This window comes from Orcinus orca, chromosome 5 (assembly GCF_937001465.1).
Source record: "Orcinus orca chromosome 5, mOrcOrc1.1, whole genome shotgun sequence".
Classification (NCBI taxonomy): domain Eukaryota; kingdom Metazoa; phylum Chordata; class Mammalia; order Artiodactyla; family Delphinidae; genus Orcinus; species Orcinus orca.
The window spans coordinates 92,080,754-92,104,579 of NC_064563.1; the positions used below are offsets into that span (position 1 = coordinate 92,080,754).

Below are 23,826 nucleotides of genomic sequence, written 5' to 3' on the forward strand. Positions count from 1 at the left end.
TCAAGGTATACTTTGTACTTTTTGGTTCTTAATGGGAAAATTTAGAAAATAATCTTCCTGGCCTTTGTGTTCTCCATCAGTAATACTTAGAAAGGTTTAGCTAACCAGATGACGACCACAGCTAGCATCCACCATTAATGTGGTATTCAGCTGAATTGAGGAGCAGTGCCTAGAAATATATTACTTGTCTCTGAAAGTCATATTTTTTTTTTTTCTTTTTTCTTTCCTTGCGGTACGTGGGCCTCTCACTGCTGTGGCCTCTCCCATTGCGGAGCACAGGCTCTGGACGCGCAGGCTCAGCGGCCATGGCCCACAGGCCCAGCCGCTCCACGGCACGTGGGATCCTCCCGGACCAGGGCACGAACCCGCGTCCCCTGCATTGGCAGGCGGACTCCCAACCACTGCGCCACCAGGGAAGCCCCTGAAAGTCGTATTTTAATTGCACAAATCCATAAGGTGAAAATAAGTCCCATAGCAACAAAACGTAAAAGAAAAAAAAAAGATATTGAAAATGTGACAAGTCACTAGTGGAATGAAAGTACAATATCCTTTTTAAAAATGTGAGCAACGAAATTTGGGTATAAGTCATAGAAACAACAATGAGAGCTGATGTTATATAGTACTTGTATATATTATATACCAGAAATAGCTCTAAATTCTTTATATATCTTAATTTAATTCTCCTAGTAACCTTTCTTATTACCATATTACTATCTCCATTATTATAGATGAGGAGATTGAGTCATAGAGGTTAAGAAATTTGTGAAGATTACTTGGTACTAAATATATTATTCACTGCCCCACCTGTATAACAGCTTCTCCTCCTTAAGACTAAGGTAGGGCTTCCCTGGTGGCGCAGTGGTTGAGAGTCTGCCTGCCGATACAGGGGACACAGGTTCGTGCCCTGGTCCGGGAAGATCCCACATGCCGCGGAGCGGCTGGGCCCGTGAGCCATGGCCGCTGAGCCTGTGCATCCGGAGCCTGGGCTCCGCAACGGGAGAGGCCACAACAGTGAGAGGCCCGCGTAATGCAAAAAAATAAATAAATAAATAAAGACTAAGGTAAATTAAATCTGTGAAAACAATGATTCCTCATTCTTGCCTGTTGGCCTCGTAGTACACAGAGTCTGAAATAACTGGCAGGCAGCTGTGGCCTGAGGCTTAATAGAACTATGAGGACATCCCACGAGCACCACACTTATCCACTACATCAGTGATACCATGTTAACTGAAGTGGGTGAGCTAGAAGTGGCAAGTATGTTGAAGGCACAGAAAGCTCTCTAGCTGAAAAGATGAGAGCCTCTTTACCTGCTGTCTTTTTTTTGCGGTATGTGAGCCTCTCACTGTTGTGGACTCTCCTGTTGCGGACCACAGGCTCCAGACGCGCAGGCTCAATGGCCGTGGCTTACGGGCCCAGCCGCTCCGCAGCATGTGGGATCTTCCCGGACCGGGGCACGAACCCACGTCCTCTGCATCGGCAGGCAGACTCTCAACCACTGCGCCACCAGGGAAGCCCTACCTGCTGTCTTTGAGGCCAACTATCTTTCATATTTAGTCCTTAATTGGTGATTAATCCCCCTCAGCATTTCATTGTCTTTTTCAAATCATCAGTTGCCCCCAACAGTAGTCATCACCTTTCATAGTCCTTGTAATCATGATTTCTCTGTATTTCTTAACTACTTTGTACATTGTATCTATTAGTGCATTTCCTTCTTCCAGTACACCATCCAAATTCACAACCTGTAAAAGTTTTGACAATTGTACCACTATCCCATGCAAAAGGCTATGTCTATACACTGACATAATAGGGCTCTTCTTGCCAGCTAGAGATCCAGCTTCAAAATCTCATTTTAGGCCTGTGTTTTCAGACCACTGCAGCACCAACTATTTCACATTGAGTTCCCCAGGAGGCAGCCTTCGAGACAAACCTTTGCATTGAGGACATTTACTGAGAAGTTCTCCCAGAATCAGCACCTAGGAAGGGAGCGAAGAAAGTAGGATCAAGAAAGTGGAGGAAGAGATTTAACTGCAATGAAGTTATGTAAGAGGCCTCAGCCAATCCTACGGAGAGCCCTCTTATTGAGATGACCCTTGAAAGTTATCTGAGATCGATGCAAAGGTCTTTATATTCTTATATCAATCAGTCCTTAGATGCACACTGCTTCTGGAAATGGAGCATGATTTGGGGTAAGTCCTGAAGATATACTCACTTAAGCACTCTTAGCCACCAGCACTCCGAGCAGCTGGGAGAATGTTTCAGTCTGCACAGGAGATCCTGGTGGTGCATAATGGGATCCACTGCAATTGTTCTGGCTGCAACTGAATGATTCTTAGATAACTCTTCACAGCTAATAGAGATAGTCATCTTGGTTATGGGGTGCAGATAATAACATAGAAAATATATTAAGCCAACATTTAAATTTTTGTGATGGCTCAATAAGAGCACATGTGGAGGATGGCTGCAGACCAGAAAGAGTCATCAGCAAGCGGGCTCATTAAGTAAAGGCACTGTGGTGAGGAGGACTAGTCAGAGAAACTAGGGATATATCATGACTCATGAATTCCAAATTGTGCGACCCTAGCAAATGAATTAAATTCCCCGAATTTCAGTTTAATAAACTATAAAATGGGGATAATAATCCCTTCATTATATGGTTGCTGCAAAGCACCTAGCTATGACTGTCAAAATTAAAGTATGAGTTCAGGGCTTCCCTGGTGGTGCAGTGGTTGAGAATCTGCCTGCCGATGCAGGGGACATGGGTTCGTGCCCTGGTCCGGGAAGATCCCACATGCTGCGGAGCAACTAGGCCCATGAGCCACAACTACTGAGCCTGCGCATCTGGAGCCTGTGCTCCGCAACACCGTGATAGTGAGAGGCCCGTGCACCGTGATGAAGAGTGGCCCCCGCTTGCCACAACTAGAGAAAGCCCTCGCACAGAAACGAAGACCCAACACAGCCATAAATAAGTTAATTAATTAATTAAAAAAATAATAATAAAGTATGAGTTCAACATATGCCCTTTTCTTAGAAAAGGGTTCTAATTTCTTCTCACCATTAATCCTTGTTGATTTGGGAAGAAGTATCTCGGTTAATACTTAAATCATTAAAAATAACCAGTTTAAGAAAAGGTAATAGGGGGGCTTCCCTGGTGGCGCAGTGGTTGAGAGTCCACCTGCCGATGCAGGGGATACGGGTTCGTGCCCCGGTCCGGGAAGATCCCACATGCTGCAGAGCGGCTGGGCCCGTGAGCCATCGCTGCTGAGCCTGCGCGTCCGGAGCCTGTGCTCCGCAACGGGAGAGGCCACAACAGTGAGAGGCCCGCGTACCAAAAAAAAAAAAAAAAAAAAAGAAAAGGTAATAGGGTATGAAAATGGTAATTCTCTTCCCTGTGTTTTACATAGTATTCAAAAGTCTGTTAATAATTCTAGGAGGGAAGGGAAGTTCAAATACACTATTGTCATAATTTTATCTATCAACTAGAGAATTAAGTTTACCGGTTTCCAGGCAGATTGCTATTCTAAGCCTTTCCTAGATGGACATTCTGGAGCTTCTACTGAGCATATCCGATGTCCTCTTCCTCCTTCCCTATCCCCTTCTCCTCTTTCTCTCTCCTTTCGTTTCCCTTTCCCTCTCCATTCCTTCCGTTTATTATTCAATTGATTGTTTTCTCCATCATCTGCATCACTTGATTCATTTTCAAATAGCCTTGCAAAAGTTTACACTAACTTATACCCTAGAAAGGTTAACAAGTGTTTTCTGATGATTATATTTCCAATTTATTTAAAAGTAGGCTATGTATTTATTAGTTTTTCCCTACTTATTTGTTATTGCTGTGGATCAAGCTCGTGATTTAAGTCTCTCCTTTCAGTAGTAATTTTATTTGCATTTTTAAATTCTTATTTTGCATTCAACATGATTATTTAATTTTAGTACATAAAATAGCCTATTCTTAAGCTTGTATTTTTCTCAGTACTATTATTAAAATTAAAGTTATTACCTTTCTTATTTGTGAAATTACGTAACGATTTTGTGACTATAAGTAACGCTGACCTAAACATGAGAGATGAAAAAAAACGCAGTTTTAGACAGGCCAAGACAGTCATTCTAGAATTAGTGACAGGCTCAACTATTGAAGATTGATTTTATTGGACATTTTTCCACAGGTTATTCACCAGCTCAAGGATAGCTTGAACACTTTTATGTTTTCTGCAGATGGTGCCCAGTATAAAGCTACTTTTCTAATGCAATGCATAAAGTGATGTGGCATAAAGTTTGTCAGACAATATAAAATAATAAATTTGTCAGATGCTGCCAGAAATAAAGGGAAGTGTATTTTTCTTCGTTTTCTTTTTTAAGTGAATAGCAGGATTTAGTTCGTCATACCTGTAAAAATTTCTTGGTGAGTATTTACTAAGTGCCAAAGTTCCAGTTTTGCCTAGCCTGACAGTTTGAAACCTCAAAGGGCATTTGGCTACATCACAGGAGAAAGGTAAAGACGGGGAAGGATGGATTACTAGGCTATGTGTAGGGCTCAATTTGGGAAGCTACCTGAAAATTGCAAGGAGGGAAACTGAAAGCATGAAAGTCCATGCAGTAATGGGAAGAGAGAGATTTTTATTTAAAAAATGAGGAAGAAAGAAAGAAGGAAAGAGAGAGGGAGTGGAGAGGGAGGGGGAGAGAAAGAAGAGAGGCAAGAGAAAGAAAAAGCGAGAAGATCGTTTGTGGAGAAAAAGAAAAATCCTTCATGAAAAAGATTCAAAGGGTGTAAATACAGCTCCTAATCTGTAGCGGGAAACACATGAATGAAGAGCAACCAACATTGCTTCCACAGCATAGAACAATAACGTTGCTAAGAGAACCACTGCTTTGAAGAGCAGACTGCTGCTTGAATGCAGGTGCAGTTTTGTTTGAGCCACAAGTATTTTGTATCTCTTTCCTCTTGTTGCTTTCTCTCTCCTTTGATCCTCTGTCCATATGCTGAGCCTTTTTTTTTTTTCTTTTTAAGTTTTTGGTCGCACCCTGCAGCATGTGGGATCTTAGTTCCCCAACGAGGGATCGAACCCGCGCCTCCTGTATTGGAAGGCAGAATCTTAACCACTGGACCACCGGGGAAGTCCCTGCTGAGTCTATTTTGAATTTATATCCTATGGAAATTTTCAGTGTATGGAACTAGCAATCAAAACCTAAAGAAGTTCACAGTTTTGAGCCCTATCTTGCTGAACTTGGACTTTCCTTATTATGGGGGTAGGAATGTGTAGAAATCTGAGCAACGCTTAGAAGGTCTGCTTTTAAAATAATGCTCCCAACTGATATTTTAAAAATTTAGAATTATTTCTTCTTGTATTAATCACTAGCCTCTCCATAGCTTCCTCATTTAAAATGCATTGATTCCTGATGGGTAACAAATTTCATATTTTGCGAGATCTTCTACACAATAGTGGCAATTTGGTCAGCGCAGTTGTCAAGTTTCATCTAGCAAAAATGAAATCTCCTCTTATTTCTGCATTATTTCACACATCAGTAATATTATTTTGAAATGCAACTATTTTAGACTCAATTGTGTTGAACCCCCCTAAACATTCCAAGACTAGGTGAGAGGCCATCGTGCAAGTGTTGCCTGGGAGGTGGCCAATTCCAGTTTGTGAATCAATTCCTCATCCACATTTAGGTCTAAATTCCTAAATGTCAAGTTGGATGTTGGAAGAGGATTTTTGCAGAGGACTGTCAGTATGGTTTCAACTGTCTCTCTCCCCTAGTGCCCTACCCATGGAGGAGGGATGGGAGGCCATTGCCCCCCACATCAAGAATTATACGTGTTCCCTTTAGCTTGGTGGGCTAGGGTCTGACTCGCATCTGATAAATCTAAAGGATAAGAGGCCATGTAACTACTCTGATGGCAGTCTGAAAAGGGCTTAAAACACGGGCAGTCTGCACTGCCAGAATTGTCAGGACAAAGGCTGCCTGGGCATCTGGCACTGTTTGTGCCAGATGAAGGGAAGCTGACCGTAAACATGTTTGAAGAAGACTGGAAGGGCTGGAAAACCACAACAGCTTAGCACTGTGAGAGACAGTGTCCCTCACAGGCGGCAGCAGTGGAGGGGAATGAATGGGCGTTGTCCAAAGAGCAGGAGGGTCCGGAGCCCATGGAACCAGTGACCAGCCCAGGAAGTCAAGGCAGATTCCCAGGGAGAGCACCTGTGCAGTGCACATGTGAGACCTGCCTGGGGGCTCTCAGAAAGGATTTTAAAATCCCTGGGAGGATTTTACAGCACTGTGCATGTCCGGAATTCTTGGCTTACGGCCGAGGACCAGAGCAGCCAAAGTTGCAAATGTATAAACGTAGATGGAGAGTTTGCCCAAACAGATGAAACAGAACATATAGGGCCCTGAAGACATACTTTCATAGGCTGACTTTTAAAATCAGCACGATCCTCCTCTTATGAAGAGTTTAGTGGGCAGAGTTAAGGATAGACTAAGATGAAGAGCTTGTGGCTGCCTTTTCCCTGCTAAGGACAGGACGTCAAATTTTGAAGAATATAGAGGCATAAAAGAGTCTGAAAATGCTATCTTTTGCCCCAAATTTAATCTCTTAGGGGAGATGCAATTATTTGGAATTAAAAATATAAAACTTAAATTTAAATGTTCTCATTGCAGTACTATTTACAATAGCCGGGTCATGGAAGCAACCTAAATGCCCATCGACAGACGAATGGATAAAGAGGATGTGGTACATATATACAATGGACTATTACTCAGCCATAAAAAGGAATGAAATTGGGTCATTTGTAGAGATGTGTATGGATCTAGAGACTATCATACAGAGTGAAGTAAGTCAGAAAGAGAAAAACAAATATCGTATATTAACACATATATGTGGAATCTAGAAAAATGGTACAGATGAACCAGTTTGCAAGGCAGAAATAGAGACACGGATGTAGAGAACAAATGTATGGACACCAAGGGGGGAAAGGGGGGGATGAATTGGGAGATTGGGATTGACATATATACACTAATACGTATAAAATAGATAACTAATAAGAACCTGCTTTATAAAAAATAAATAAAATAAAATTCAAAAATGCAAAAAAATAATTAAATTCTCTCAGGGTATAGTACCACCTTTTGACATACAATTCATACTGCATTCTTTCACTAGTAATTATGTGTTAAATTATAAAAAGAGGGGATATAAAATTGGGTATACTTCCTACCACTAGGACACACTTGGTTTTGGGTAATCACAAAAATTAAATGACTGAGAAGTCTTAAAATATAGTGAGTCTTACTTGAGAATGCTCTGAAGAAAATGTTCAAAGTCCACGACTCAACAATAACTAGCCTAGCTGGGGGACGGAGACAGCTGAGATTTTTAGATTTTGTTCACCTGCCTACAGGAAAGGTCTTTTATAAAAATAGCTCTTTACAGATAGCAGCAAAAGCACAATGAAATACCCTATTTATTCTTGTTTCAACTTGGGTTTAAAATAAAAACTTTTGATCTAGACATCACCATTAAAGTCTGTATTTTAAAGTTGAAGCAATGGTAATTCTCTAGGATGATTCATTTGAAAATAATAATATTAATAATGACACTAATGCTACAAAACAATAATAGCTGACATCTCTATGTGCCAGATACTATTCTAATTAACCATCACATATTAACTTGTTTAATCTTCAAACAACCTTATGCATTTGGTACTATTGTTACATCTCTTTTATAGAACAGGAAACTGAGCCTTAGAGAGCTCAAATAACTTTCCTAGAATACCAAGTTTTAAAATGCCCCATAATTTTTTATATGTACAAGTTCTGCCGAGTAAAATTCTGAATTTTTATAAAAGAGAAAACAATTCAATAATATCACTTGGTGTGATACCAAGTTCAAATAAGGTAATGCATAAGTAGAAACTTGTAATATGATATACAAATGTGTAATGACATTACCATCTTATGATGTAGTTCTGATCTCTGAGTTTAGGACTGATAGGAAAGGAGCTATATGGGAAACCAACTGATAAATCAACGACTACAGAAAAAGAGGATCCTTGATTTTCTTCTAGGCTAATATTGCTGTTAACCCGCAAAGACTGTGGTGATTTTATAATGATTATAGTTGATGGGCAGAGGCTGGTACTATTAGGCCCACGTTGAACTCTATTTCTTTAGGCGTACATCCATCTACCCAAGTAGTACATGCAGTGACCTTTAATGAATCCCTGTAAGGGTGACAGAATGACCATGATCTCAAATCAGCACATGCTAATTATGTACTGCTCTCAGGGATGAGCCTCAACGGTGCCCTCCTCAGCTGTCCTAGCCCCTGGTCTGACTGTCTAGGAGACAGAGGAGAGAGCGTTGCAGAAACTAACAGTAGTGCCTTAAAAATGAGAGGGTCAGACAGATGCTTGAGTTTCTGTACACATGGGGGAGGAAATGTGGAGGCAAGTGAAGAGAATGACTAGAAGGTGGAAAAAGGGGTAGATTCTGTAGTTATAAAGCATGAAGGTCTTAATGAGAAGTAATTTATAAATGTACATCTTCTAACATGTTTGGGGGTTTCTCTGTAGATTAGGTCACTCATGACCACAAAAGAGACATTACTTTTGGTGCAATTAAAAGAGAATTAGCACCAAGTGCACATATAGTAGCAGGGGGAGTTGAGAAATATTTAGCTTTCATTTGTTTATGAAATACATATGTGCCAGACTGTGTGATATGCTGGATATTAAAAAAAAAAAAAAAGATGCTTAGGTGCTAAGGATGTGGTATTCTTACCTTCCAGAGCGTCTAGTTAGCTATTTTAGCTCTTGTAGAAAACTCATAGCAAAGAATATCTATTTATTTAGAATGGACTACATGGGTGAATGCCAAACTATCAAGAGCCCAAAGTCATTATGGGTCTTGTTCTGATTTAGAACCTCGTTTACCAGTTTGTGTGGTGTGAAATCTTTGCTTGTAGCTCGTGTCTGTCAGGATCCACATGTCTTCCAGCACTAGCATGAATAACACAGTCTCGTTTCTGTCTGTTCACACATCTCTCTCCTGCCAAGTGTAGGACAGCCTCCTTTTATATATAATGCTTTATATACACATCTTCTGCTTCTGAGTAGTGACAGACTGTTTTGTGACAGCACAAACACAAAACCTCTCCTTCGTCAAATCCCAGATACTGTACAACGCATAACAGAGGAGGAAGAAAAGGGAAAGGTAGCTGGCTGTTTCCATCAAACGAAAGAGAGAAATTGTCTTGAAACTAATCAGGGAAATGCTGCCACAGCTGGCCAACTATTTCTGTAAAAAAAAAAAAAAAGCTCCCTTTGTACTATTGGAGAGATGTACCCAAACATCCTGAGTGTGTCATCACTATTTATATGTGGCCTCGAGCCTCGAGGGGCCTACTCTACAGTGTAAATTTGCGATTTTAAGATCTGCAGCATATGCAGACCTGCTTTATTTGCCTCAGCTTGGGAAGATAGGCTGTTACTGGGCAATATCACTAGGTAACCAAAGGGGAGGTGACAGTGTTCAAAACTCCTTTTCTTATTTAGGTAAAAACACAATTGTTCTGCAACCTGTTACTTGCATTGTATGCTCTTTATCAAAAGCGTTTTTTTTTTGGTTTTTTTTTTTAGCTATTTAGTTACTGAGATCACTATTCTAAGTAAAGAATACCATGAACTATAACACTGACAAGAACAAAATCCCCCAAATTTTAAACTAGGATGTCAAACAGTCCTTTAATGAATTCACCTAAAAGCAAGACAAATTTAGGTCAAACCAGATAGCTCTTGATATTTTCTACAACTCTTTGTGACTTATTGTCCGATTATCCATTTTGCAGCTCTCCTCTGTAAGCTGTGTGGTTTACAAGTTGACATAACAATATTTGAGACGGAGAAGTAAAATCTAAATGCTTCATATATGTACATTACTGAGATGTTCTCAAATTAGGCAAAAGTAATGGTCTCAAGTTCAGACTTCCTTACAGAGAGAAGACCAAAAAAATGTCCAGAATGTTTTAGGAGATACCCATATCTTTTCTTCCCTATCAAATGTGTCTACATATTGATCTATATTCACTGTTTCATTTTTCTGGCCCACACTTACTCTTTTCACCCTAGTCTGGCTTCTGCCTTCAATACTTGCTGTGATTGTTTTCTCAACTGTCAGAAAAGCCCACGTAATTGCCAGATACCACTCGACCTCTCTGTAGTGTCTGACTTTGTTGTCAGTGTGGTTGCCTTGAAATGCTCTTTCCCTACTTTACTTTCTTGTGATGGTCCTCCCTCTTCTCTAACTGAAGCAACTATGCATGTGGAGCCAGACTGTGTTCAAAAGCTATGTGACTTTGGGCAAGTTACTTTAAAAATCTGTGCCTTAGATTCTCTGTCTGTAAAATGGATGCGATAATATTAATAATTGTGGCTACATGGTGCTCTTGAGAATTAAATGAGCTGATTCATGTCAAGGGCTGATGATAGTGCCTAGTATTATCTTACTCTAGATTGTGTTTTTACTGTATTTAATGAAGTTTAGTTCTGAAAAGCTATTGTTCTGAAAAGTTATTTTCCTTGAGTTTTGTATCTCCTTCCTGGTTTACACTTTTAGCTAACTTATCATGGTTCACAAATGTGACCTCTTTCCTCCTGGGCTCTACTCTCATGTCTTTCAGTTTGCCAGAACACTCTGGTGGATGTCCAACAGGGACTAAAACTCATATGCCATTACTAAGGTCATTCATTTTTTTTAATCTATTTGCTGTTTTCCAGACACTGTGCTTGGCTCAAGAGCACTGTTCAGCCCAAGAGCCCAACACTTTGTTGGGTATAATGTTCTTGTATCTCGATGCTTTTGCCCCTTAAGACTTTTGGATATATTTCCCCACTGAATTCTAGTGTTGAATAATTTTGCTGACAGTGTGTCTTAGGACAATCTGAATGTTTTCCTCTGGGTGACTCAGGTCTTTTTTTTTTTCATGGATACTCAACAGGTTCCTTATTTTTTATTCATTTATCTATTATCTATTATTTTATCTATTATTTATTTATTTATCTATTATCTATTATTTTATCTATTATTTATTTATCTATTATTTATTTTGGGCTGCATTGGGTCTTCGTTGCTTTGTGTGGGCTTTCTTTAGTTGGGGCGAGTGGGGGCTACTCTTCATTGCAGTGTGCAGGCTTATCGTGGTGGCTTCTCTTGTTGCGGAGCACGGGCTCTAGGAGTGCGGGCTTCAGTAGTTGTGGCACATGGACTCAGTAGTTGTGGCACATGGGCTTAGTTGCTCCGCGGCATGTGGGATCTTCCCAGACCAGGGCTCAAACCCGTATCCCCTGCATTGGCAGGCAGATTCTTAACCACTGTGCCACCAGGGAAGTCCCTATTCATCTTTAGTTTTGAAGTTCTGTAATTTTACTAGGATACATGTTGGTGCCCATTATTCTACATAAAATGACCTTTTCTAAGGTGCAGTATGTTCTTTCAATTTGTAAATTCAACTTTTTTATTTCTAGAAAACTTCTGAATTTACATGTTTAAATATATTTTTTCTCTTGGAAGTTTGGTTTTCTTCTTCAGACGTATTTATATTCATGCAGTACCTCCTTTGACTGTCTTCCAGATCTCATATTTGCTTTATAATCCTTTACATTTTTATTTTGCTTACTCTTCTTAATGTGGTGTTTTTCCCATTTCTACATATATATTGCTTTTATTTGTGTTATGACTTGTCTTTCTTTTATACTTTTTCTACAGAGTCCTGTTAGCTTATATTTTATGTTTTCCTGTCTCATTGTTGCTACCCTGAGTTATTGTCTCTGCTGTGACTTTTCTTGATTTGTTAAATTATTCAAACTCATGGAATCATACTACTCTGTAGTAATATTTTTCTTCATCTATGGTTTATCTTTCTTGTTCTTTCCGTTATTGTATTTTCTAATGGTTTCCAGTTTATTTTTTATGATTTCTCATCTCTGAATGTGATGAGTTTTAACAAGATGATTTAATTACAGAATAGTCATTAGAAAAGTGAGCAGCACAGCACACGTTCCCAGATGACGGGGATTCTCCCCAATTCACACAAAAGTTCCTTATGCCAGAGCTGTATACGTTTTGTAAACTGTTTCTCTTCTCTTCAGCCAGCAGGATTTGCAGTTACAGGGATCGTCATGATTCAGAATCTCTTCCCATAAGACATATGCAAAACTGTTCCCTGTGGAAACAGCAGGCTTCAGCCTCATCGCCCTTGTTGCTCAGGGTGCCACTTCAGAGCCTGGGGAAGAATGTAACACCAGTTCCATGCAATATTTTCATTGTTCCTGTTATGGATTCTGGGTGTTTCCCTTAAGGTGTGCCATCTTCTGAGGACAGCTGTGCATAAGTTGATAGCTTGAGATCTTGAAATCATTCGCTCTTGTCATCTTTTCATACCTCTTTTACCTCCACTACATAGTTTTCCACACATTGTAGTTTGGATTATAAATGTCTTCCACTTCCCTTAAGGTGAGACTTTTACTTCCGTTTCTTATTCTTCTTTTTCCTGACATGCTTTTCAAGAAGAGAATGGGACAGGACCATTTTTTCCACCATTTAAATTTTGGAAGTTAACATATACATTTAGATCTAAGCTATGCTAAAAAAATATTATTTCAGAAGGACAAAAGAATAGTTTCACCCCCCTTTATTAAGATTAGGTTTCCAGTCCGATTCAAATGTATGCATTTTTCTCCAATTAGAAATGCACAAAGAAAAAAATGTCATTGCAGCCGATAAATGCCAATAATTTGGACAATAAAAATGCTGGCATTGAGCATTTTTAAGCATACAATGAATTTAACACTTAACTGGATTTCAAACTGTAGATACTTTAAGGAATTAGAGGATCAGTTTTGTTAAAAGTAGCTGTTTAAACAAATTCAATTGCAAGTAAAGAACTCAATTGGTACTCAAAGGTATATATATTACCATGTACTAAGCGTTGTGCTGAAAAGGCAGCAAAACAAGTGCATAATTTCCTATAGTGGTAAGGGAATTTACTTTTTGTTAGACCAATATATGCACTTGTAATGTAAAGCTCTTCTGTACAGCAATAGTTTAATGCTATTCTGAGGCCAATGGGAATTCACTTTGGTATTTCAATCTCAGTTGTGTCACAAGGAATTTTTCTTTTTCTTGGCTTCAGTTTGGTAACTATTTCATATATCTATGATGAATGAATGTCAAAAAAATGATACATTTAAGGCAAATTCTATGGGTTTTTGTTTTGTCTCTTTACGCATGGGTTTGGAAGTGAGTGACTCTTTGACTATGTCATGATGGGATGAGGTCCTCTGTGCAGAATCTATAAGAGAGAATGAAGGAATCAAAAGAAAAATGGGAGAAAATAGCTACCTGATTATTTATAAAAATAGAGAATGATACCTGGGGAAAAAATGGATTTCTGTCTGGAGAGCTTTTGCTTGGTGTGCTCCTTATCTGTTTGCGACCCACACTGTTACCTGAAAAAAACTATTCTTCTCTGAACTGTTCTTCTTTATCAACAACAGAGGGAAATTTTCCTGATAGGGCAGTTCATACCAACCATGAAATTTCTACAAGAAGATCAAAGTTCAGCATGTACTTTGAGAAGCACGGTATGGTTTTTCCCAGGATCTGCTTTCACTATTCTCAGACTGAGAGGTTCTTCGTGGTTTATTGTTAGAAGGAATTTAGATAAAAACATGCCCAAAAGAAACAATGTCTGGGGACAAGCTGTCTCAAGAGATTAGTAACAGATGACATGGAAACTTTAACCTCAAGGTCAAAAGCTCCAGTCTACCCCTAGTCAATAGTAGCTGGGAAGTCATTATACAAATGGCCAGTATGCTAGGACAAAGAAAGAAGGCGTCCCAACCTTGCTCTTCAAATGTACTTGTATCACAAATCCCAGTTTGAAAATAAGAGGGGATTTATACACATATACAAGCACGCATAAACACACAAACCCACCCACGTACATACACATAGGGGAATAGAACTGGACGATGTTCACACATATATTAAAAATGTTTTTGAACAGTAGGATTATGAATTAAATTTCATCTTTTTGCCAATTCCTATTTTCTAAATGTTACACAATGAAATACATTCTTTTTTGTTAGGAGAAAAAAATTAAAACATTTTCCTCAGGCTTGATTTTTATAGAACTAAAAGATAATCGTATCATTTCTCTCCACATGTCTATCTCTTTAGATCCAGTCTTTAAAATGCTTTGGCCAGTAACTCTTCTGAGAAGCAATCAATCTTGTCTTAAGTAACTGGTCCAATAGATAGTCTTCCCAGCTTCTTCGTTATTTAGTACTTATGTCTCCCAATCAGCTGTCAAAATAGGTTAAAACCTATTTTGAAACCTCCAAGGGACTATCCAGATATTTTTCAAATTCAATATCATTTTAGAAAGTTTTTTTCTTTATATTTGACCTAGTTCATATTTTTATAAAAAATATACTTTTCAATGAGAGTGTGCTCATTAAAGTCACAGTACAAGGCTTATAATAATAATAATAATAAAACCCAACCAGCCTCTTGCTCTTCAGAGATAATAACATTCAACAGAGGTTTACTTATGTACTCACCAGATAGCTAATGAAGGCCTACAATGTACCAGTATTCTAAGTGCTGTGAATTAGCAGTGAGAAAGCACATAAAAGTCCTTTCCAATATGGAGTGTACAATATGTACAATAGGAAGACAACTAATAGATGAATAATAAATAAATAATAGATTATCCATTGGATGTGATATGTGCTCAGAAAATATAATGGAGCAAGGAAGAATATATGAAATATTCAGAGGGAGTGAAACTCTAGATAGATTGTCCAGAGAAGACTTTATTGAGCAGTGATTTTTGTCACCTTAGGGAAGTCAGGGAGTTAGTCAAGAGGATATCTAGAGGCAGAGTTTCTGAGCAACACATGCAAAGACCCTGAGGCAGCAGTGTGCCTGGTGACTCAAACAAACTCAATTATTCATGTCCCCCCTAAAACATTTCTACATAGCTAATCAATCAGTAGGGTTTATTAATATTAGATATGTTCTATTGAATCCCACCAATATATAGGTCATTGGCTCTCTGCCTCATGACGGCCCCATCCCATTTATCTTCCCTTGTCCCCTAATACAGTAATGTTAGAATATTTGGTTAAGTTGATTGTCACTTTTTATATTATTTTGACTATGCAAATAATATTCATAATAACTAAACTTTTTGCATGATTTAATTTTTAAAATTAATAACTGTCTTATTCTTCATATGCCTGGCTTGTGATGGATACAACTGTGGTTAATATTTTCCCAAACACTTCTGTATCACTGTTTAATGCCCATCTGTATCATTTATCATTTACTGCCCCTAGTCTTTTCTGTCCTTCTTTTTCAGTGAGACTCCTGCTTTTCAGGCCTACTGTCCTTCAGCAGGCAGCTTTTTGTGCCATTTTGCTAACCATCTGTGTTGAATCTCTTGTTACCTGGCTTTCTTCTCTTATTGAGATTTCATATTTCCTACTGAACTATCCAAATCAATTTTCTCTTATTCTTCATTCATGGCTGATCTTGCATTTCTTTGTGTAATTACTTTTTATTATTTACTATTTACTTTTGAGTTCAGTTTTCTGTTACTTATAACCCAAGGTACCCTAGGTCATACAGAATTTAAAAGATTATATAAAATCTCATGTAATGAGAAGTCCTGCAGTAGTTTGGCTCCATGTCTGGTTAATGCAGTGGATCAACAACATCATCCTAGACCCAAATTTTGGGCCCTGTCTGTCCACTTGCAATTTTTGTATCTTCCATCATGGTCATGGCAGGCTTAACAGCACTAGGCATCACCAGAAATCAGAGGAAGAGAAAGACACATTTTTTCTTATGTTAAGGGCTTAATAACTTTTCCTCTAGGTTTAATTACGCTATCCAGAGAAGAATCATCTACTCCTCACCTGTGATGGGGAGTGATCAGGCAGTAGGGTGGTAGGAAGATATATGTTAAAAGCTTCCTCTTCTAGTAGAGAAAGAAGTTTAAGAGTCACACAGTTCAGTATATCAACTTCCACTTAATTTCTCTTCCACTTAAATTTTTTTCCAATTCTTCATCCCAGCTCATCACTACACCTAGTAATCACCAGTCCACAGCTGTTCAGAATGAAATTTTGTAGAAAATAGATTCATGATTATCATCCTGGAAAAGGGTGGGTTTTTCTTCTAATTATTCAGATTTAGAGGATAGGACTTCTGGAGCCCATCATTCTGTGTAAAATGCTTTGTGTGGGCATAATCTTTCATTTCTCTCAGAAATATTCCCAGAAGTGCAATTTCTGGGCATACGTTGAGTGATTGTTTAGTCTTTAAAAAACTGCCAACTGTTTTCCAGAGTGGCTGTACCATTTTACCTTCTCAACAGGGATGTATGTGAGACGCAGTGTCTCTACAGCTTCACCAACTTTTGCTATTGTCACTCTTTAAAAATTTTAGCTGTTTTAATATGGATGGAGTGACATCTCATCATAGTTTTAATTTCCTTTAAATAATATCTTTAAATATTTTCTTTAAATAATTTCTTTCCATAATATCCAATGGTATATATTGCTTTTAACATTTTACCAGTTCAAGTAAAACATAGAGAACTTACCACACTTTTCATTCAGTTACCTTTTCCCCTTTATATTACAATTGTCTTAAATATTTCCTCTGCATACATTAGAAACTACATCAGACAGTGTTAAAAGTTCTGCTTTACCCCCTAACAATTTAGAAAACTCAACCTGAGGATAGTATATTAACGTTATCCATATTTCTACTCTTCCCATTTTCAAATTGTTCTTTTTTCATATCTGATGCTACAAGTTTCCTTTCTTTATTATTTTATTTCTGTTTGAAGAATTCCCTTTAGACATTATTTTAGGATAAGCTTGCTGATATCAAATTCTCTTAAATTCCTTCACCTGAGAATGTCTTGATTTCACTTTCATTTCTAAAGGATGTTTTTGCTAGGTATAGAATTTTGCATTGACTTCTTTGAGCAATGAAGATGTGCTATTTCCTTCTGGCCTCCATGGTTTCTGGTGAGAAATTTGCTGACATTCAAAGTGTTGTTCTTCCATAGATAGTGCATCATTATTATTTTTTTTTCTGGGTGCTTTCAAGATATTTCATTTGTCTTTAAATTTCAGAAGTTTGGCTTCTGTTTTCTTCTGAATGTATTTGAGTTTATCCTGTTTAGGGTTTTCTCAGTTTCTTGAATATATAAGTTTTTTCCTTTTTGCCAAAGTTTTAGTTCATCAGCCATTATTTCTTTGAATACTTTTTTTTTTAATTAAGACAATTTTTTTAGAGAAGTTTTTAATTCACAGCAAAATTGAGAGAATTTGAATACTTTTTAAGCCTTGCTTTCTTTCTCCTTTCCTTCCAGGACTCATAACACAAAACGTAACGCCTTTTGTTATAGTCTCATATGTCCCTGGGGCCCTATTGTTTGTTTTTTTCCAATCTACTTTTCCTCAGTTGTTCAGATTAGGTAATATCTATTGTATTGTCTTTGAGTTTATGAATTCTTTCCTCTGTCCCTTCCATTCTTCTGCTGATCCCATCATTGAGCTCTTTATTTTGATTATTTTGTTTTTGGTTTGTAAAATTTTCATTTGATCCTTCTTCATATCTTCTATTACTTTGCTGAGACTTTCCACTTTTTTTCATTTGTGTTTTTGAAACTGTTTGCTGAATAATTTCTATGATGACTACTTTAAAATCCTTGTCAGATATTTTCAACATCAGTGATATGTTGGTATTGGTATCTGTTGATCGACTTTCCTCATACAAGTTGAGATTTTCCTTGTTCTTAGTATGATGGGAGATTTCTTATTCTGACCCTAAGAATTTGGAATTTGGGGTTTTGTTTTATGAGAACCTGAATCTTATTTAATCTTCTTCTTCTTCTTTTTTGTAAGAAAGTCACTATTTTGTGTGAAGTTAAGATCTAGCAGAAGTGAAATTTTATTTTACCATATATTACCACAGTGAGGGAAGCAGAATGCCAACTGGCATCTCCCTGCACCATCTCATTCCACCTCTTTGCTGCTATGTGTGGGTAGAAGTTAATGTTTTGCATTTGGTCCCACTGACACCAATCAGGTGAGGGGAAGGGGGAGGCCAACTTGCCCAGCCTTGCTGTTTTTAGGTGGGGCCAGAACTTCAGCCCCCAAGAGCCCCACTGATTCTGCAGGGGTGGGGGCAGTTTTCCCTTGGTGTTTGGCTGGACTAAGGTATGTATTATTAAAAAGCTGTTCTATACTTCTAGGTCATCCTTCACTGGTCCTTTGGTTAGAGCGTATAGGCTTTTCTTTGGGCTTTGTTGCTTGTCTGTGCCTCTTGGCTGCTCTAGGTCGTAGGTTTCTCCAGTGCCCCACCCAGGATACATGAAAGGCAAAAAGAAAACCTACGGAACGCTCACCCTCGTCAACATATTGTTTTTCAAGTCCTATAATTCTTATCCAGTCTATGTTCTTTTAACTTTCAGACTCTTTCTATGTTTGCTTCCTGTACGATGTCCAGGATTTTCTGGGTGACTGAAAGAAGACTAGCTAAGAATGAGCTATCCCATCCTGGCCAGAACCAGAAGTCCTGGCATTCATCTTTAAGTTTATTTTATAACATTATTCCATTCAGTTGACACGTAATGTTGAATTGTGTCATCCATCCATCCATACACCCATCCATCTGTCTATTCTTCCTTCATACCAGCCTTTTATCCACAATACATTTGGTGTGTGTGGAGTAGGTGTGAGGTACTATTCTGGAGGCACCTGGGGCATGGGATGGGAAACATGACTACCCAGGCTAATCAGCCCCTGGACAAGTCCACACTTTATTGTAGGAGACATCATTGAAAAAAACGAATTATGTTCCACATAGGAGAAAAAAAGACAAATCATTATTGGGTTTATTGATATGCATAATATCTGTTTATAAATAAGCCACAAACACTTTTTTAAAAAAGAAGGTTATTTGTGAAATTTAAACATGTGCACAGAGGATCGATGTGAAAGCTTCAAAGGCCTTCCACTCACTGGCTTTGGTGATGGTGATTATGTAGATGCCCTTAAGTTCTCTCTTGGCATCAGACTACCATCCGAGTCACCCTCACCCCAGTCTCCGCCTCCAGCCCTGGGAGTATACTTTGCAGTTCTCTGAAACACCTGGGCACTCTTACAGTGAGGACTGCAATTCATAAATAGTATTCACAAAATGATCTGTTTACAGTTGATCTTGAATATTTCATTTTCTTTACTAGCAGATTTTCTATTGTAGGTTTGGTGTCTCCCAAAACATGGAGCACAGAGAAATCACCTTCCTTACTGTACTCCAGTGACAGCTGCCACCAGTCACAGACAATTACAAACTCTCAGGTCAGATGTAGTAAGCCAACCAGAGTGTCATAAATTGCATGTGTGAATTGCCAGGGGCCCCTGGCAAAGTCTGCAACTGAGCTGAAAATAAAACTCCTGACTCTTCCCATACAACTGCCTTGCTTCTCTGAATCAAAGTCCCAATACACTGTTCTTTTATTGTCCTGGTATCTCCCCTTGCTGTACTCTTCAGCTGTCTCCTTTAATCTACTCGGCAGGCTCAGTAACAATTTCCATTTTTTCTTGACCTTATTAACAGGTGGTACCAAAGAGATGATATGTGTCATTGTGCCATGGAAATTGATGTCTTCTTAATTTGGTCTCACTCCTATTATTAATATACTGCTAACACACACACACACATACACACTTTTTCTCAGTATTTTTTGGCATGCATTATGATAAAATATTACCCTTGTTTTGTGTCCTGAAGATGCTTAGTCTCTAAAGGTGGTCTATGGCAAAAAGTTTACTTACTACAGCTCTTGGAGATTAATAGTACATATTAGTACTATCAAAGAAATATTACTCTTCGCACTATTAAAGAAGTCTTACTTTATTTAATTCTATGTTTTTCAAACATTAACCAAGACAAAAATTTTAAATATATATATTTTTTATAATATAAATTTATTTTATTTTTGGCTGCATTGGTTCTTCATTGCTGCATGCGGGCTTTCTCTAGCTGCGGTGAGCAGGGGCTACTCTTCATTGCGGTGCGCGGGCTTCTCATCGCGGTGGCTTCTCTTGTTGCGGACCACGGGCTCTAGGCGTGCGGGCTTCTGTAGTTGTGGTACAAGGGCTCAGCAGCTGTGGCACATGGGCTTAGTTGCTCCACAGCATGTGGGATCTTCCTGGACCAGGGCTCGAACCCGTGTCCCCTGCCTTGGCAGGTGGATTCTTAACCACTGTGCCACAGGGAAGCCCAAAATTTTAAAATATTAAAAAAAATTATTTCTTATGAAAGTAGTATTTTTATACAGTGTGTGTACCAATCTCAAGTTTATAGTTTGTGTAGCTTTGACAAACGCAAACATGTATGTAACCCATATCTCCCCATCAAGATATAAAATATTTCATCACTGCACGTAGTGCCCTCTGCTCCCCAGTCAATCTTTGAGAGTCCTGCTGAATCCATAAATCTGTGTTCTTCCATTGAATATTATTTTGGACTTTTTCATATAAATGAAATCAGACATACACATTCTTTTGTACCAGCCTCTTTTGGTCAGCATTTGTTTTTGAGATTCAGTCAAGTTGTGTATTTTAGTAACTCAATCCTTTCTATTTCTCAATAGTATTTTATTGTATATCATAGTTTTTTTATTAATTCTCCTCTTGATGGACACAAAGATTGTTTCCACTTTTTGGCTATTATGAATAAACCTGTTATGAGCATTTTTGCACAAGCTTTCTGTAGACATACACTTTCCTTTTGAATGAATCCCTAGGAGACGATTTTATGGGCCATAGGGTAAATGTATGTTTAACGTTGTACAAAACTGCAAATTTGTTATCCAAATTGGTAGCACAATTTTACACTCCTGCAGTGTATGAGGATTTCTGACAATAAAAAATTTTGTATTTTCTTTGTCAGACACTTGGTAACAGACTGAAGTATACAGTGTGAAATGCTGATGTAGTTATTACAGAAATGGGTATGGTCAAAAGAGGTGAGAAGGGCTTCCCTGGTGGTGCAGTGGTTGAGAGTCCGCCTGCCAATGCAGGGGACACGGGTTCGTGCCCTGGTCCGGGAAGATCCCACATGCCACGGAGCGGCTGGGCCGTGAGCCATGGCCACTGAGCCTGCGCATCCGGAGCCTGTGCTCCGCAACAGGAGAGGCCACAACAGTGAGAGGCCTGCATAACGCAAAAAAAAAAAAAAAAAAAGATTAGAAAATAGGAACATACTTTTGCAAGGTCTGATTCAGAGAAATTCAGCTATATTTCTTGAGTTTGTTCCATTCATGACTCAAAGTTTTTTAAGGTATAATTGATCTCTGGTGGCTGAGAAATTTTAGGTATTTCTTCATATCTCTATAGAGTTTCATCACAAAACGTTCTTCAGTTAAGTTACAAAAGCTGGTGCAAAATTTCTAGTCTGTTGTATATATGTGCCACATCTTCTTTATCCATTCGTCTGTCAATGGGCACTTAATGTTGCTTCCATGTTCTGGCTATTGTAAATAGAGCTGCAATGAACATTGTGGTACATGACTTATTTTGAATTATGGTTCTCATATATACAATGGAATATTAGCCATAAAAAGAAACGAAATTGAGTTATTTGTAGTGAGGTGGATGGACCTAGAGTCTGTCATACAGACTGAAGTAAGTCAGAAAGAGAAAAACAAATACCATATGCTAACACATATATGTGGAATCTAAAAAAAAAAAAAAGGTTATGAAGAACCTAGGGGCAGGACAGGAATAAAGAAGCAGACATAGAGAATGGACTTGAGGACATGGGGAGGGGGAAGGGTAAGCTGGGACAAAGTGAGAGAGTGGCATGGGCATATATACACACCAAATGTAAAATAGATAGCTAGTGGGAAGCAGCCGCATAGCACAGGGAGATCAGCTTGGTGATTTGTGACCACCTAGAGGGGTGGGATAGGGAGGGTGGGAGGGAGACGCAAGAGGGAGGAGATATGGGGATATATGAATATGTTTAGCTGATTCACTTTGTTATAAAGCAGAAACTAACACACCATTGTAAAGCAATTATACTCCAATAAAGATGTTAAAAAAACTTTTTTAAAAACACACAAAAACCCAAAATTTGTAGTCTGGTTCATTCCTGTATTGAATTGGTAGTTATTCTGGAAATTCATATTTCTCTTCTATATTAAAGTGGCAGGTATTGAATGACAATAAGAAATTGGATACTGAAAGCAGAAAATTTTTATTTTTAATTTATAAATTGAAACTCCGTGGTATTCTTACAATGCTTCTAAATATTATTTAAATCTGGACTATTTGCATTGTACCTTGGCTGATAACATTTCAGGCAGTTCTCTTGAAGCGTTTTAAAAACATGTATGTTTTGGAAGGTCATTTATTCATGACTGTTTAGTCACATGTTTATGTTTTATATGAGAGAATGGTTACTCACGGAATAAGATATGGGTAGGTTGAAGAAGGGTCCACTGATTTTTTTCAGTGGGGGGCTTAGTAGACAGAATGAGAATATGATGACTTGCAATTACTGAGTCACTCATATCCCCTTTGCTTGACTTCTAAAATCTTCTCAACATTTTATGATATATTTTCTATTCATAGGTGCATGTGATGGTAACTGTAGGGGAGAGTTTTAAAAACATCTAGTCAAAGCTTTCTATTTGATGCTTAAATTTCCGCTAAATCATTTCTCCAGTTGTTGTTTACCTTCAACAGCAGAAAGATTTGCTTCCTTGGGCATGAAGAAGTTCTAGGGAATATCTATTTAAGGACTGGAAGTGGGTTTTGTCATCAGTTTCTCACTCGCATCAGTTATGCTTCTTTTTTTTTTTTTTATTCCAAGACAAAAGAGAACATGGAGAGTGTGTGATGACAAAAGGCACACTTCCTACCTGGTAATAATGCTCATAAAAAAGGGGCTGTTTGATGCCTTTCAAAGTAGGAAGCACAGATTAACACAGCTGGAAAGCACCATGGTGTCTGCAGCTACAGCCCACAATGCCACAGCCACCAAAATGCCTCCTTTCTGAGATTTCTGAGTGTGTAGTGGTCAGCAACACAGTCTCACTGACTGCATCCTACACTTATTGCTGACTGGCTACAGCCCACTCTCCAGTTCTCAGATGCTGCATTGTTGCTATTGTTTTACTTTGTTATTATCTTAATTTTTTATTGTGAAGTATTTTCTCCTTGGAGACAACAAATGGTTAGTTTAGGAATCATGATTTTAATCTACTCTCACCAACCCAAACTAATAATATTACAAATAAATGCATTTTCTTTATAAAGTAAGTTTTTTTTTAAGGGAAAATGATGTGGGTATCAGAGAGTAGGAGGCTGTCTGAGAATTTTTCCCGAAATGTTTTTGTTAATAAAATCAGAATTTCACTTTCTCTAGATACAGCAACCACTCCTTGCTAATATTATCATGAGCCTTTTATTATCCTGGAAACATTAGGTTGTTTTGGAAAGGACAAAATGGTGAAGTAGGAATGAAAGCAAAAATTAGAGGTTACAAGTAGCCATTTGGTTCCAGTTGAGGTTTGCTTATATAAGGTTGACTGGGGTATACTGGAGTCCACAGTGGTCATCCATCAGCCTCTTATGTGACTGTGGTGCAGAAACCTAAATGCCCCCTAAGATTCTGAACACCTTGGTGCACGTGTCCTGTATAATTCCAGGCACTGTGACTATAATTCATTTC

At 38.4% G+C, this 23,826-nt stretch overlaps 1 long non-coding RNA gene across 1 annotated transcript; it reads left to right on the forward strand.

The window, feature by feature from the left end:
* Positions 1–6,671: 6,671 nt before the first annotated feature.
* On the forward strand, positions 6,672–21,862 carry LOC125964451 (uncharacterized). Its single transcript, XR_007477490.1, has 2 exons — positions 6,672–6,793; positions 21,740–21,862. It is a non-coding gene; the product is annotated as an uncharacterized LOC125964451 (long non-coding RNA).
* The last annotated feature ends 1,964 nt before the right edge of the window (positions 21,863–23,826 follow it).